A 13310-nucleotide genomic window follows, 5' to 3' on the forward strand; every position below is an offset into this window, starting at 1 on the left:
AGAGCACTAAGGCTGAAAACCAGCCTAAAGGCAGATACAGAGTCAAGGGGCTGAGGGTGGGTGCTCCAGACCACAGCTTACATACAGCCTTTGGTGGGGGATATGTGGGCTAAGCTAATAAGAAAGAATGCTTGCCTGGTTACACCAAGAAGACAGAACACAAGCATGTGGTTGGTGAGGCAGACCTCTTACCAGAAGCTAGTTGCAACAACCACAAATCTGACCAACAGCTTGAAAGCTACCTCCTCAAGAAAGTCAAAGGTTCTTCCAGAAACGTAACCAAGTCCTTTTTTTTACACCCAAAGTCTTCTCCACCTAGACGTATCAGGTTTGTGCTATTCCTTGCTACTGACACTGGTGGATTATGCTGGAGCCCTTAAGTGGCTGTCCCCGGTCAGCACCACCTGTCTCCAGCCCCTCTCAGTCTACTAAGCCATCATTCCGCCTCTGAGATCATAATGTCACTCAAGTTACAAGCCTTTCCTGAGTTCAGTGCCTGGCTGTGGACAACATCTGAGGCCCCCCTCTCTCTTTTTTTTTTTTTTTTTTCTTTCTCCATTTTTGAGTGTGTGTGTGTGGTCTGCAAGCATGTGTGTGCATGGTATTGTGGGTCATGTGTGTGGGTGCACAGGTTGGTACATGTGTGTAAGGCCATGCGATTTGGAAGGGGCGCTTAGTCTATACAGCATCAACTCATCTGTGGCACAGGTAACTTTAGCACAGGTTTCCCTTTCAGTACCAGGAGCTCAAATCTTTCACTGGGTAAGCACAGGGTTCCTATTAGTTCACTCAGAACATGGTCGTCTCCTCTTAAAAATTCAATAATCTATCCCCCCCAAAAGGAAGTACATTGTACTCTGCGAAAATTTCATGTGGGTTATTTAAGGATTACCAGAATCCAAGTCTCCGTGAGATACGCCCCAATTGCAGGCACCTTAAATCACTATTGATTGGTGGGTAGATGCTGAGGGTGGCACTGCAGAAATACAGATAACCCAGTGAAAGCCAAATGCTAACTGACCACCAAATTCGCCCATTAAAATCAGTACGAAAAAAACCCCAACAAAACAAAAACAACACAAATTATTATGATTTTCCATTCTATTTTCTATTCTCATGGAAACATTCATTGGTCCTTACAAACATATAGGGCGCTTTGCCTAGTGTATTAAACAAAAACAAGGCAGTATTGTTTTGGGGGCGTTTGTTTGTTAATAATAAAGGATTGGAGAGATGGCTCAGTGGTTAAGAGCGCTTACTGCTCTTTCAGAGGACCAACACCCATACCAGGTGGCTCAAAACCATCTGTAACTATGGTTCCAGCAGATCTGATTTCTATTCTGGCCTCCCTGGGCAGCAACATACACATGGCATACGCTTACAAGATATATATGCATGTACATAAAGATAAACAAGAGCGATAATCTTTAAGATGAAATGATAACGAGGGAGGGTGGGAATTTGCATATGGAACTCAATGCTCTGAACACCTGTATGGTGTTCATCTGAGCAGTGACGGTCAGGATGAAGCCATCTTAACTTACCAAACTTCAGTGAGCTGGGAGCCGAGTGAGGCTGGGTGGCAGAGAGCAAGCTGTCCTTCTAACTTGTTTGTTACCTGAGCTGTGAAATAAAAAAGATGCCGTTAGTTACCCCCCAAAAATGCTAATGAGGACTTTGCCACTGAGAACCGCTGATACATCTGGTGGTGATGCATGTCTTTAGTCCGAGCATCTGGGAGGCAGAGGCAGGCGCATCTCTGTGAGTTTGAGGTCAGCCTGGTCTACCGATCGAAGGACATATTCCTTCGCCCTTCACAGCTGTCCTTTCTGCTTACATAGTCAAGCCTCCTTAACTGTTTGGCTTTATGGTCACTAAAACACCTTTGAGTAGCCAGGTTCTGTAGAGCAGATTTTATTATATAAGAATGAATCAAACTGTGACAAGAGCCTCCTTCCTCCTGCCTCTACCAAGAAACACCACGGCCTGCTTTTTGAAAAAGGCTTATGAATCGTGGTAACTTTTGGTGTCCAGCTCAGTAAGCATTTGCTCCAAAGTTCTCCTCAGTGCAATGGCCAGGCTAACTAAGTTTGAACTTCTGATTAGCATATGGTGCTTAAAGGAACTTTGACCCACAGATACTTGGCATTGCCTAGCTTCTCTGAGTCCAACCTGTGTCAGGAGTGCCTATTTCAAAGGTAATAAAGAACCCGAGTGTTTGCTGACAGCAAATGGACGTGGTGCCATGTCACTACCTGACCTCTCTGCCTGCCCACCAAACCCTCGACAAAGGGAGCGTGCAGACCGCAGGTCAGCTTTCCAAATGACCAAATCAAAAGGGGACAGATTTCTAGACAGAACACAGAAGGCATTTTGAAGCACCGGTTCCCTAAGATATATGCGTGTAGTCCCAGATCAAAGCACTCGGGGTAGAGACCATTTGACTGGGAGACATTGTGTTCTCCCTAAAGGTTCCTGGGCTCCTTTTTATTGACATGTTATAAAACAGGAATTGGATACAAGGAAGAAACCACAAATGTTGAAAGTCTACGCCCCTGCCTTGTACGGGATACACAGTCTGGCTGCCTTCGTTTGCTGAGGGCTCAGCCCTCAGGGGCTCAGAATGGGATCGTATTTAGAGATCACATCTTCAGAGCAGTGATCCACGTTACATGAGACCAGGGATGGGTCCTGATGGGGCCTAACACGGTATGTTTGGAGTCCTTAGAAGAAGAAGGTATGAGGACCAGACAAGAGATGACACAGCAAGAAGAGAGTCATCTTGAGCTATCTAGATGGTTCATCAAGTAAAGGTCCTTGCCTGCCACCAGACCTTAGTTTGATCCCTGGGAGTCACATGGTGGAAGGAGAGAACTGGCTCCACAAGCTGTCCTCTGACCTCCATGCATGGTTGCCACCCAGCAATAAATAAATACATGTTCAAATTGTTAATAGGAAGGAGCCATCTGTGGATACTCTGATCTTAAATTCCAGCTTCTGCAGGGCAGTGGTGGCACACGCCTTTAATCCCAGCACTTGGGAGGCAGAGGCAGGCGGATTTCTGAGTTTGAGGCCAGCCTGGTCTACAGAGTGAGTTCCAGGACAGCCAGGGCTACACAGCGAAACCCTGTCTCGAAAAAGAAGAAAAAAAAATTCCAGCTTCTACAATGACAGTGACATCAACTTATGCTGCAGACGCTGCTGATCTGTGCTAGTTTCTTCTGGTACCCTAATGAAACCAACCAATGCCAACTTCCCACATCCCAACACCGTATCTCAGGGCCAGCATGCCAAAGACCAGCAGAGGTGGCTAAGTCCACAATTAAAGGACGAGAGTAGAAAGTGGGAGGGCGCAGGCGCAATGCTCTGTCCACAACTATAAAATCTAGACACTCTATGGTACCATAAGGTCATATAAAATATGGCCTAATGATTATGGTGATGGCTGTTGGCCTAATCTAGTACAGGACATTTTAAAACATCCACCATTCATGCTTCCAACACATATTAAATGAACACCGTTTATTCACCATTATAGACCAGGTCCTTCTGCCAAATGCAGGGAACAGCAATTGTAGCTCAAATGAATATATTATCTGCAGCTGTGGTAATTATGATCCAGGTGCCTAGGCTGGAAACATCAGGTTAAGAAGACAAAGCCACTGCCTTCTAAATGGGGACAGATAAACAGGACACGGGATTGTAGGAGAGCATTATAAAATGCTGGGATGGCAGCTTGCACATACTAGGAGCAATGGGAACCAGGAAGGCAGGAATCCCTCCATCTAGACTAACCAAGGAAGATGAGAACCAAAGGATGAGTCCATGTGTCCAACAGACACAGGTGGAGAGGGGAGGGACATTTTCCAGAGTTCACAGGGAAGGAGGAGACGTGAAGAGTACAGTATCCAGTTTGGTAAGAGAGATGGAGCGTGGGCAGGGCCTGAGGCTAAATGAGCAGAGGAACCGGAATTCATATCTGATGGCAGAGGGAGCCACGGAGGACTTCGAATCAGGAAGGATTCGAATGGAGGAGCAACCTAGCCATGATGCGGAGGAGGGCTGAGGGGCACGGGCGGGCGCAGGGATGTCTAGGTCAAAGAGATGCGGAACTAGAAAGGTCAGTGCGTTCAGCCATGGCCAATGTAGGCATTGCCCAAGGGCATCTAATACAGAGGTGGACGCACTTCGTTCTAGAAGGAGAGAAAAAAAAAAGAGGAAAGAAATGGAAAGAAGAGGAGGAAGAGAGGAAGGAAGAAAACAAACATTGGTTGTCAGCCCAGGCCAGCATAGAACTATACAGCTGAGGATGACCTTGAACCCATGATCTGTCTAGGGAGATTCCCTCCTCTTAAGTGCCGAGATTTTAGTCTCTTACCCTTGTGAGAAAATGTATTTCTTTAAAAACTTGAGCTGTCAGAAAGCAAACCTCCTTCCTTCCTGTCACTGAAACCCGAACGTGCCCACTCTCCTCACAGGTGTGTCAGTTTCAGGGCTCAGCAGCCTTCCCTTCAGAGGGAGGATTCCTTGAGTTAATTAGTCTAAATGTGTAAGTGCAGTGAATGCTAATTAAAACAGAAATAAACGTTAAAAAAAACAAATGAGAAACTAATGGTTGTGTAATTACAGATTGCTCTCCCTCTCAGTGAGCATGAGCCAAACTGAAACAGCAAATAAGACAACAAAGGGTTAAAAACCTATATACTTGTCTGGAAATAGGCTAGCTTTGATTTCCTTGGCTCTCCCCCAGGCTCTCACACAGGAAAGGACCACAATAAATGCCCTCTCAGCGTTCTGGCTAAGATCAAGTGTAGAAGAATAATATTTATGAATGACCCTAGGATTTAGATTAAAGGGAAGCCAGGCGTGTGGCTTGAAATTCGCATCTATCAGCCAAGCATTCGGAAGGCTGAGTCAGGAAGGAAACAGTGAATTTAAGACCAGCCTGGGCAACATGGAAAGCCCCAAGCAAATTTCAGCTCCCAGCATTTACATAAAAAGCCACACACACTAGTAACTTTAAAACATGGGGAGGGGTAAAAGGGACATGGGAGAGTAGACAGTGCTAGGCAGGTTCCTGGAGAACACTGATCAGTCAGTCTAGTCAATAGAGCACTGTACTGTATGCAGTGAGAGAGCTGTCTCCAACAATGAGGTGGGTAGTAAACCTGATAGCTCAGGCACAAACACACAGAGAAAACACACACATACACAGACTCACACTCACACACTAACATACACACACATGCGCACACACATACACACACACATACGCACACACTCACATACAGACTCACACACATACAGTCTCACACACACTCACACACTAACATATACACAAATACTCACACACTCACAGACTCACACACACTCAATCATACAGACTCACACACATACAGTCTCACACACACATACACACTAACATATACGCAAATACTCACGCACTCACATAGACTCACATACACTTACACACATACTCACATACACACATTCACACACTCATTCACATACACACTACAGACTCACACACATAGTCATATACACTCTCTCACACACACACTTACACACAAACACACACTGAAATGTATCAAGAGTAAATGATACTACAAACACTGAAGGCAGAAAGGACAGAGGAGAGAATGTTGCGTGAGGGAATGGATATTTATATTTCTATGGATATTTATATTCCAAAGAACAGGGGAAGTATGTGCAGGAAAAGACTCTTCTGAAAATTATCCTGAACATATCCTCTCTTGGTGTGGACCAAACTTGGGATATAAAAAGGCTTCTTTATGCAAGAAAGTTTTGAAAAAGTCCCAAGTCTCCACCCTCCAAGAACAGTACTTTCTTACCTAAGTTCCCTGGACAAGCTGCCCTCTTGTGGTTCCAGAGCACAAAAGCAGGCAGAGCCCAGCCTGTCCACCAATGCCATCAGGAGACAGTTCTATGTGAGAGGGGACATGACCATCACGGGTCAGGGACACAGCTTTAAGTCACTATAGAAATTGGGTTGCCACAAAATAATATGGTTTGAGGCTGACAAATTCAATGGGTGATTTAATCTCAATGTTAACTGCTACTTAATTTGAATATTCTAGTACCTACCTTCACTTGGGCAAGGTGGAGCCAGCCAGCCTATTAAAAGCAAGCAGAGATCTCACACAGTGCCAAGAAAGCAGACTTCCAAGTTCAAGTTCTGCCATCTGTGAGTGTGACTTAAGAGTCCCACGGAATCTTTGCACTAAAACACAGAAGTAACCAAAGGGTACTTAACTAACTCAGAAGTAACCAAAGGGTACTTAACTAACTCAGAAGTAACCAAAGGGTACTTAACTAACTCAGAAGTAACCAAAGGGTACTTAACTTTGTTCTTGAAATATTGTTGATATGGGGGAATCCAGGTATCAAGAAATACTTAGCATTTGTATAGGAAGGAAAAGATGGAAGCCCTTTGGTGTCCCAGGCCTAAACCCCAACATTTAGAAGGTAAAAGGCAATCAGGAGTTCAAGCTTATCCTCCGGTACAGACCTTGAGACCAGCCTGGGCTACAGAAAACCTGGGTTCCTTAAAACATAACAAAATAAATACACACAAGTGGAGAAGGATGGACAGGCAGGAAGAGGGGACAAATTGTTCATCTTTCTGAAAACTGCACCCTAAACAAACAAAACCCACAAAAATAAAACAAGAGATATACCCAAAATAAAAGGTCTTGTTGTGTTCGTGGCCTGGGCTGGTCTTGGTTGGCTGTGTGGCTGAAGCTCACCTTGATCTCTTGACTCTCTTGCCTCTCTACCTCCCGAGTACTGAGATAACAGGTATGCCCTAGCATGTCCAGCTGAACAATTTTTAAAAAGGTTTTGTTAATGTTTATTTTTATGTGTATAGGTACGTTGCCTGCATGTATGCCACGTATACAATATGCATGCCTGGTGCCCAGGGAAGCCGGAAGAGAATATCAGATTCCCTGAGACTGGAGTTACAGATGGTTGTAACCATCCGCAGCTGACATGTGGGTGCTGAGAATCAAGCCCAGGTCCTCTGGAAGAGCGGCCAGGTCTTCATCTCTACGGCCCCTGAGACATACAGCTACTGAGTATGGCTATTGCTCAAACTGCAGTTTCAGCAATGGAAAGAAGTGGACTGAAGCAGAGGGTCCTGAATGGGATGCCTGTTTCATAAGGGAAGGACCGGGGAGAAGGTTCAGAGGGCAAAATTGCTTGCTGTGCAAGCCTGAAGGCGAGCTCTGTCCACTGACTTCCACAAGCATGTTGTCACTCACACACAGAAGTGTGAGCCACCAAGCTGGCTTCTGTTTAAAACAGCCTGCTAGTCACCAGCCCTAAACTCCTTTCCTTTCTTCTCTTCACTTCTTACACTGAAATAAGAATGCACATCCATCTTTAGCCCTCTGTAGCACCTACCTACCTATCTCCTTCAATAGATCTACCCTGAAGTAGGTGGTCTATCACTACTCAATACTTAACATTTGAGGAATGAAACACTCTCGCTCCCTCAGACAATGATCCTTTAATCAAGTTAGTTTCAACAACATCCTCAAGTCCTTCCTTAGGTCTACCTCAAATCCTTCTTCTATGAACAAAAGCTCAGATATTTGCTTAAATCCCAGAGTGACCGTGGTAGGCAAACAATCCCCGCAAGCAAGTCGTTGAGACCAGAGACTGCCCTTGAATGAGGGGTACCTTTTGTTCTGAGGCTGAGAATGCAGGTGTATGGGAGATCTGGTGTCTCTGGGTTTCACAGAAACAATGGATTTCAGCAGAGCTGTCCCAACAGCTTAAAGGCTCCTTTCTGAGCAGGCGCAGTGATATACAATACAGTCTGTGGAAGGCTCAGTTGGGAAAAGTGCAGAATTGGAGACCAGGCCATATCACCAGACCTTGTGTCAAAACAAGATAAAGGTGCATCTATGAAAATGAAAGACCTGCCAAGGGTTATGCTGCAAAGTATGATCCTGTAAGACATGTGCTGGGCTTCAGTCCCACCCTGAGAGCCCCATGCCCCCTCTCATCGTCATCCCAAGAACAACAGTCTGACAATCTGACAGGTACTCCCAGGCATCAGTTCCTGCCTTTCTTCTCTCTCTCTCTCTCTCTCTCTCTCTCTCTCTTTAATATTTTTTATTTTATTTTATTTTATTTTTGGTTTTTCGAGACAGGGTTTCTCTGTATAGCCTTGGCTGTCCTGGAACTCACTCTGTAGACCAGGCTGGCCTCGAACTCAGAAATCCACCTGCCTCTGCCTCCCAAGTGCTGGGATTAAAGGCGTGCACCACCACCGCCCGACTCTTTTTTTTTAATTGGTGAGTGGTGCTGTATGTTTTATTTTTTGAGATAACATTGCTCATGTAAGCAAGACTGGCTTCTAACTTTGTGTGTAGCAGGGTGATCTTGAACTCCTGATCCTTCTGCCTTGGCTGGCCAAGGACTGGGGTTGCAGGCACTGGCTGTCATGTCCAGCCTGCGACCTCTTTCTTTTAAGTACAATTTGACCTCATATTGGGCACAACAGTGCATCCTGTTGATGTTGTATTCTGACAAGATTCAAATAGCCCCACATAGAAACTCTTGGGGAAATACCAGGTTCATTTGTGGTGCATGCCTGCAATTCCAGCACGTGGGAGTTGGAGGCAGGAGGATACAGAGTTTGAAGATGAACTAGAAAGCCTCTGATCAAAAGAAGGGGAGGGAGAAGGGAAGACTGCTTTCCACTACTGTCTGCAATGCATAGAAACACCAATTTATTTCTATTCTCTAAGCTAATCATTTGTAGAGACGAAAGATGTTGCGTAAGCGGGGCCAGCAGGGGTTTGTTTCACCAACTCCACTCCTCCAGTCTCAGTCCAACACCCAATGCCAATTCCTCTATGATGCCTTTCCTCCCGGCCTCAATCACACAGATTCCCTCTCCTTCTCCCACCCCATTCTCTCAGTACCTATCACAGGCCACAATTAAATGCTGGCCAAGTTTGGTTGGTGCTCAGTTACCCAGATGTAGTCTCCATAGAGACAGGATTATTGTTTCTGTTCACCCCTGTATCCGAGGTGGAGCATAGCACTGGACACAACCTAGTAGCTCAAGCTCACGATAAAAAGCCAATGGGAATGTAAAGTGTTGTGTCCACTGTGGAAAGCAGAAGACCATACAGTCCTCGTGAAACATGCTGAGCTATACAGAAGGCATCTAAGTCAACATGCTATAAAGATTCTTGCACATATGTTTGTTGTGCCACTATGCACAACAACCAAATGATAGAGTCAACCTCTTGATGTCTGCCCATCAACAGACAAATCCATAAAGGAAAGGACATACCTGTCTTGAAACACCACCCCCCCCCCAAAAAAAAAAAGAAAAAGAAAAAAGAAAAAGGACATACATAGACTCAACAGAGAAAGAACCAAATGTCACTTGCAGAAGAATGAATGGAATTGGGGATAATGACGTTAATTAAAATGAGCCAGACTCAAAGACAAATTCATTTTCTCTAGTATATGGAATGCATGTAACATGCAAGCAAAAAAAAACCCACAAGACTATTTGGGGAATCAGAAGGGATCGTGGGCAGAATATGAGCAAAGAACAATGACATGCACTATGAAAACATTGCATGAATCTTCTATTGCCAGGCATGGTGATGTGCAACCCACCCCCCCACACACACACACACAGTCGTGCAAGCAGGAAGATCAAGAGTTCAAGTCCAACTTGAGTTAGATGAGATTCCATCTACAGGAAGGAAAAAGTAACAGTGTTTCGGACACTAAAGAAAATTCATACGATAAAATTTAATTGTAATAAAAAAAAAAAAAGAAAGAAAAAGAAAAAAAAAAAGGAAAGCGGAAACGAGCGGTTGAGACAGGCCAGCGCTTACCCAGGGGTTACACAAACGTCTCCTCCCAGCTCTGAACTGTAAAGCAATGCCCAGGCAATCCTATTTGGCAGTTCACCACGTGTGACCAGCACCAGCACAGGCAAAGTCTTGACTCAGCAGAATTCTTCTGAGGTTCACTAGTTATCACCCTAACCATCTTTCAGGGCCCTACCCAAATCAGGAAGACTTGCTAGCATAAAGGGAGGGTTTGTGTTCTGCTAAATCAGCCTTTATGGTGGGGTAGAAAAAGAACACTTGTGATTCCTTAGTTCCCAGTTCTGTCTGCTGGCACACACAAAAAAAATGTCCCAGTCTGATTACTGTGCACAACAAACCACAAATTAAATAGACAACCTGGTGTTCTTTCTGATTTTACGCAAATTTTGATATTTGTCTTTCTTTTTTCCCTCCAGTTTACTTATAACTAGATAGCCATGAGAAGAAGACTTGTGAAATCACTCACAACCACACACTTACTTTTGGACCACTACCCACCCACTAGCTTACAACCACGCACGTTGGGAGCATTACCTTCTCTCTAATTTCCCTCCAGACTCTCACGGAGCCACAAGAGTTAAAAACATGACGAGTCAGCTGAAGTACTGTTGTCCAAACACCGAAAGCACTCACAGGGTTTGCACAATCACCAAGAATTTCCTAACAGGGCCAGAGTCTGACGGTTAGATGGTTCACCAGAATTAGACAGAATCTGCATTCACCACACAGAAAATGGGCAACTGGGTTGAGGATGTAGCTCGATCTATAAGGCGCTTGAAGCTTTGGGTTGACACCGGAGCACCACACAGAACCCAGTATGGTGGCACAGAACTAATGATTCCAAGCCAGCTTGAGGGGGTGGGGAAGAAAGGAGGGAGGCAAACGGGAGGAAGGGAAAGTGTGGAACCCTGCACTCCCTCTAAATGCATCCAGAGCTTTCTAAGGTCGATTTTTAAAATACAAGAGCAATGCAGCCAGGCGTGGTAGTACATGCCTAATTCTAGCACATCCTAGCATGAGGAAAGATGATCTTCAGCACGGGCTTCTTCCAAGTCAACATGGGCTAAAGAACAAGACCAAAAATGCAAATGTTCTGAGCTGCAATCAGCTCCCCCTTCCCCAGTACAAGTGTTTCTAGAAAGTGAGGATCCACACTGCCTGGAGACTTTATCTCCTCCCAGATACCTGCAGAATTCCAACCACCCTCTAAATGTTTAGCTCCATCTAAAACTCAAGCTACTCAGAACTCAGAATGCAACATGTATGTCTCTCCCAAGGATGGCCTAACAGACCAGTGCTGTGTGTGTGCTACATACGCAGAGTCATTTCCACTGAGTGTATCTACAATACCCTGGGGGACAGGAGACTAGTACCAGGATCCCTTATTTTAAGACAAAAGAATAAAGCCAAAAGCATTCAAGTGCAGCCTACCTCTAAGAATCCTCTTTTGCCATGACAATAAATAAATAAAATTAAATAAATTCATTTTTTCTACTCTACAGCACACCCTTTTACACATTTTAACATTTCTCAAATAACCCATGGGCCTGTTGATTCATTTTTAAAAAGCTGCCATTAAATTGCTAGCATATTTTACATTCTGTAATCAAGTCCCTTCAAAGATAATCTGCAAAATGCACTATATTTAAAGATATGCTAAATCAATAGAAGGGTCATCTTGTCTACCTGGCTTGAGGACCAGAAGCTAAAGGGGGAGACTAGACTGGGATTAAGGTGACTAAAGTAAAATGGGGCAATCCCACCTGAGAAGCAGAACTGGGGTGTAGGAGGGTGGGGAGAGGAGGGGCCTACAAGAACATAAGAGAAGCCTACAGAAGGCTTCATGCCAAACCAAGATCCCTCTACTGTGAAGCACAGGGTTAGCTCAGGCTACTGAGGTGGATACCATTACACTACAAGGCCCTTCTCCTTGCCAGGAGTAATTCTGGTCTCAACCAGTAGGATTCTTGGCTCTCCTCATCTGTCTTAGTTGGACATGGTATCCCAGGCATATCTCTGGTCTACGTAGGAGGTTCCAGCCTAGCCAGGCCTGCACAGAGACCTGTCTCAATAACAAAAAGTGTGTGTGTATGGTACGCCTGCATGGTGTCTATACAGTTGTTACTGTGGGTTATGTATGCAGGTGTCTTTTCCTTACTCTCTAACAACCTCCAAGGTTTCTTCTTAAAGTTGAAAAAGAATTATGAACAGAACTGCATAGGCATGCCCTTCAGAAGGGCCCTGTGGAAGAACAGCTGCCCAAAATATTTGGAAGCTGTGGAAAAAGCAAGGTGTAGAAGCCACCTCTTTGGTGGTCCACAGCTGGAACACAGTTTGCACAGCCAGGATTAGAGTTTGCTCTCACAGTAGGGAGGGAGGAAGAGATGCACACAACTATGATGGGATGTAATCTGGCCCACAAAGATTGCCATACATTCTCCTCTGGGCTGCTTTCTCTGGGCTGCATGGCAGTCTTCAGACAGACATGAGTCTACTCTACTGCAAAAGACAAAGCTGAGTTTTGTGTGTAATCCAGCACTCAAGAGACAGCGGCAGGAGGATTGCAAGTTTGAGGCCAGCTTGGGATACAAAACATGATCTCAAAAAACGGAATTGGGTATGGTGTGTAGTTAGCACACACTTGTAATCATACCCAGCATGTGAGAGGTGGCATCAGACTGCTCCTGGTAGCTACACAGGCAACAGACGGAGCAACTGCCAAAGAGGACAAAGGATTTTATAATTTAACAACCAGCTAGGCTGTGCCATGTATGCAACCATTTACAAGGCCTCATGGGATGTGCAGGATTTTCAGACAGACCTAGGCTCAAGTCTTAGTGCTTGCTGCATAAATATGAGGACTCAAGTTCCAATCCCCACCTGGCACCCACGTGAAAATCTAGGGATCCTTGCGCATGAAACTCTGACCCCAATGCTGTGGTGTGCAGAGGCAGGAGGACCAATGCTGTTTGCTGACCACCACCTGAGGCTTCAGTGAAACATGGCACCTCAGGGGAATGTTCCTCTATGGCTTCTGCCAGTGAGCACATGCACACACACACACACACACACATGCAACATGCAAGAAGCTACTCTGTATTTACAGAAAAGTTCTTCTAATAAAGTCCAAAGCCTCTAATATAAGTCACCATCCAAAACTAGGTCTGTGGGTCAAGTGGGGCACTCATTCTTGACCTGTGGAAGCTCTGCATTGTGCTGGAAAAACTGTGGTGGCAGCACTGGGGACAACATCACCAAGAGATTATCTGTCACTTTCTAGTGTATGCAAATCATTCAGCCTTTCTGTGCTCGATTTTCTCTCTCTCTCTCTCTCTCTCTCTCTCTCTTTCTTTCTTTTTGTTTTTGTTTTTGTTTTTTTTTGTTTGTTTTTCCAGACAGTGTTTCTCTGTGTAGCCCTGG

At 45.0% G+C, this 13310-nt stretch overlaps 1 protein-coding gene across 4 annotated transcripts in view; it reads right to left on the bottom strand.

Moving 5' to 3' along the window:
* Positions 1-13310, bottom strand: part of Rbm47 (RNA binding motif protein 47) — a 129639-nt gene that overhangs the window by 75379 nt on the left and 40950 nt on the right. For all 4 annotated transcript variants that reach the window (XM_034508185.2, XM_034508186.2, XM_076938573.1 and 1 more), the window contains exon 2: positions 1545-1623. The gene's annotated coding sequence lies outside the window, so the exon portion shown is untranslated. The remainder of the gene's footprint in view (positions 1-1544; positions 1624-13310) is intronic.

This window comes from Arvicanthis niloticus, chromosome 7 (genome assembly GCF_011762505.2).
Source record: "Arvicanthis niloticus isolate mArvNil1 chromosome 7, mArvNil1.pat.X, whole genome shotgun sequence".
NCBI classification, from domain to species: domain Eukaryota; kingdom Metazoa; phylum Chordata; class Mammalia; order Rodentia; family Muridae; genus Arvicanthis; species Arvicanthis niloticus.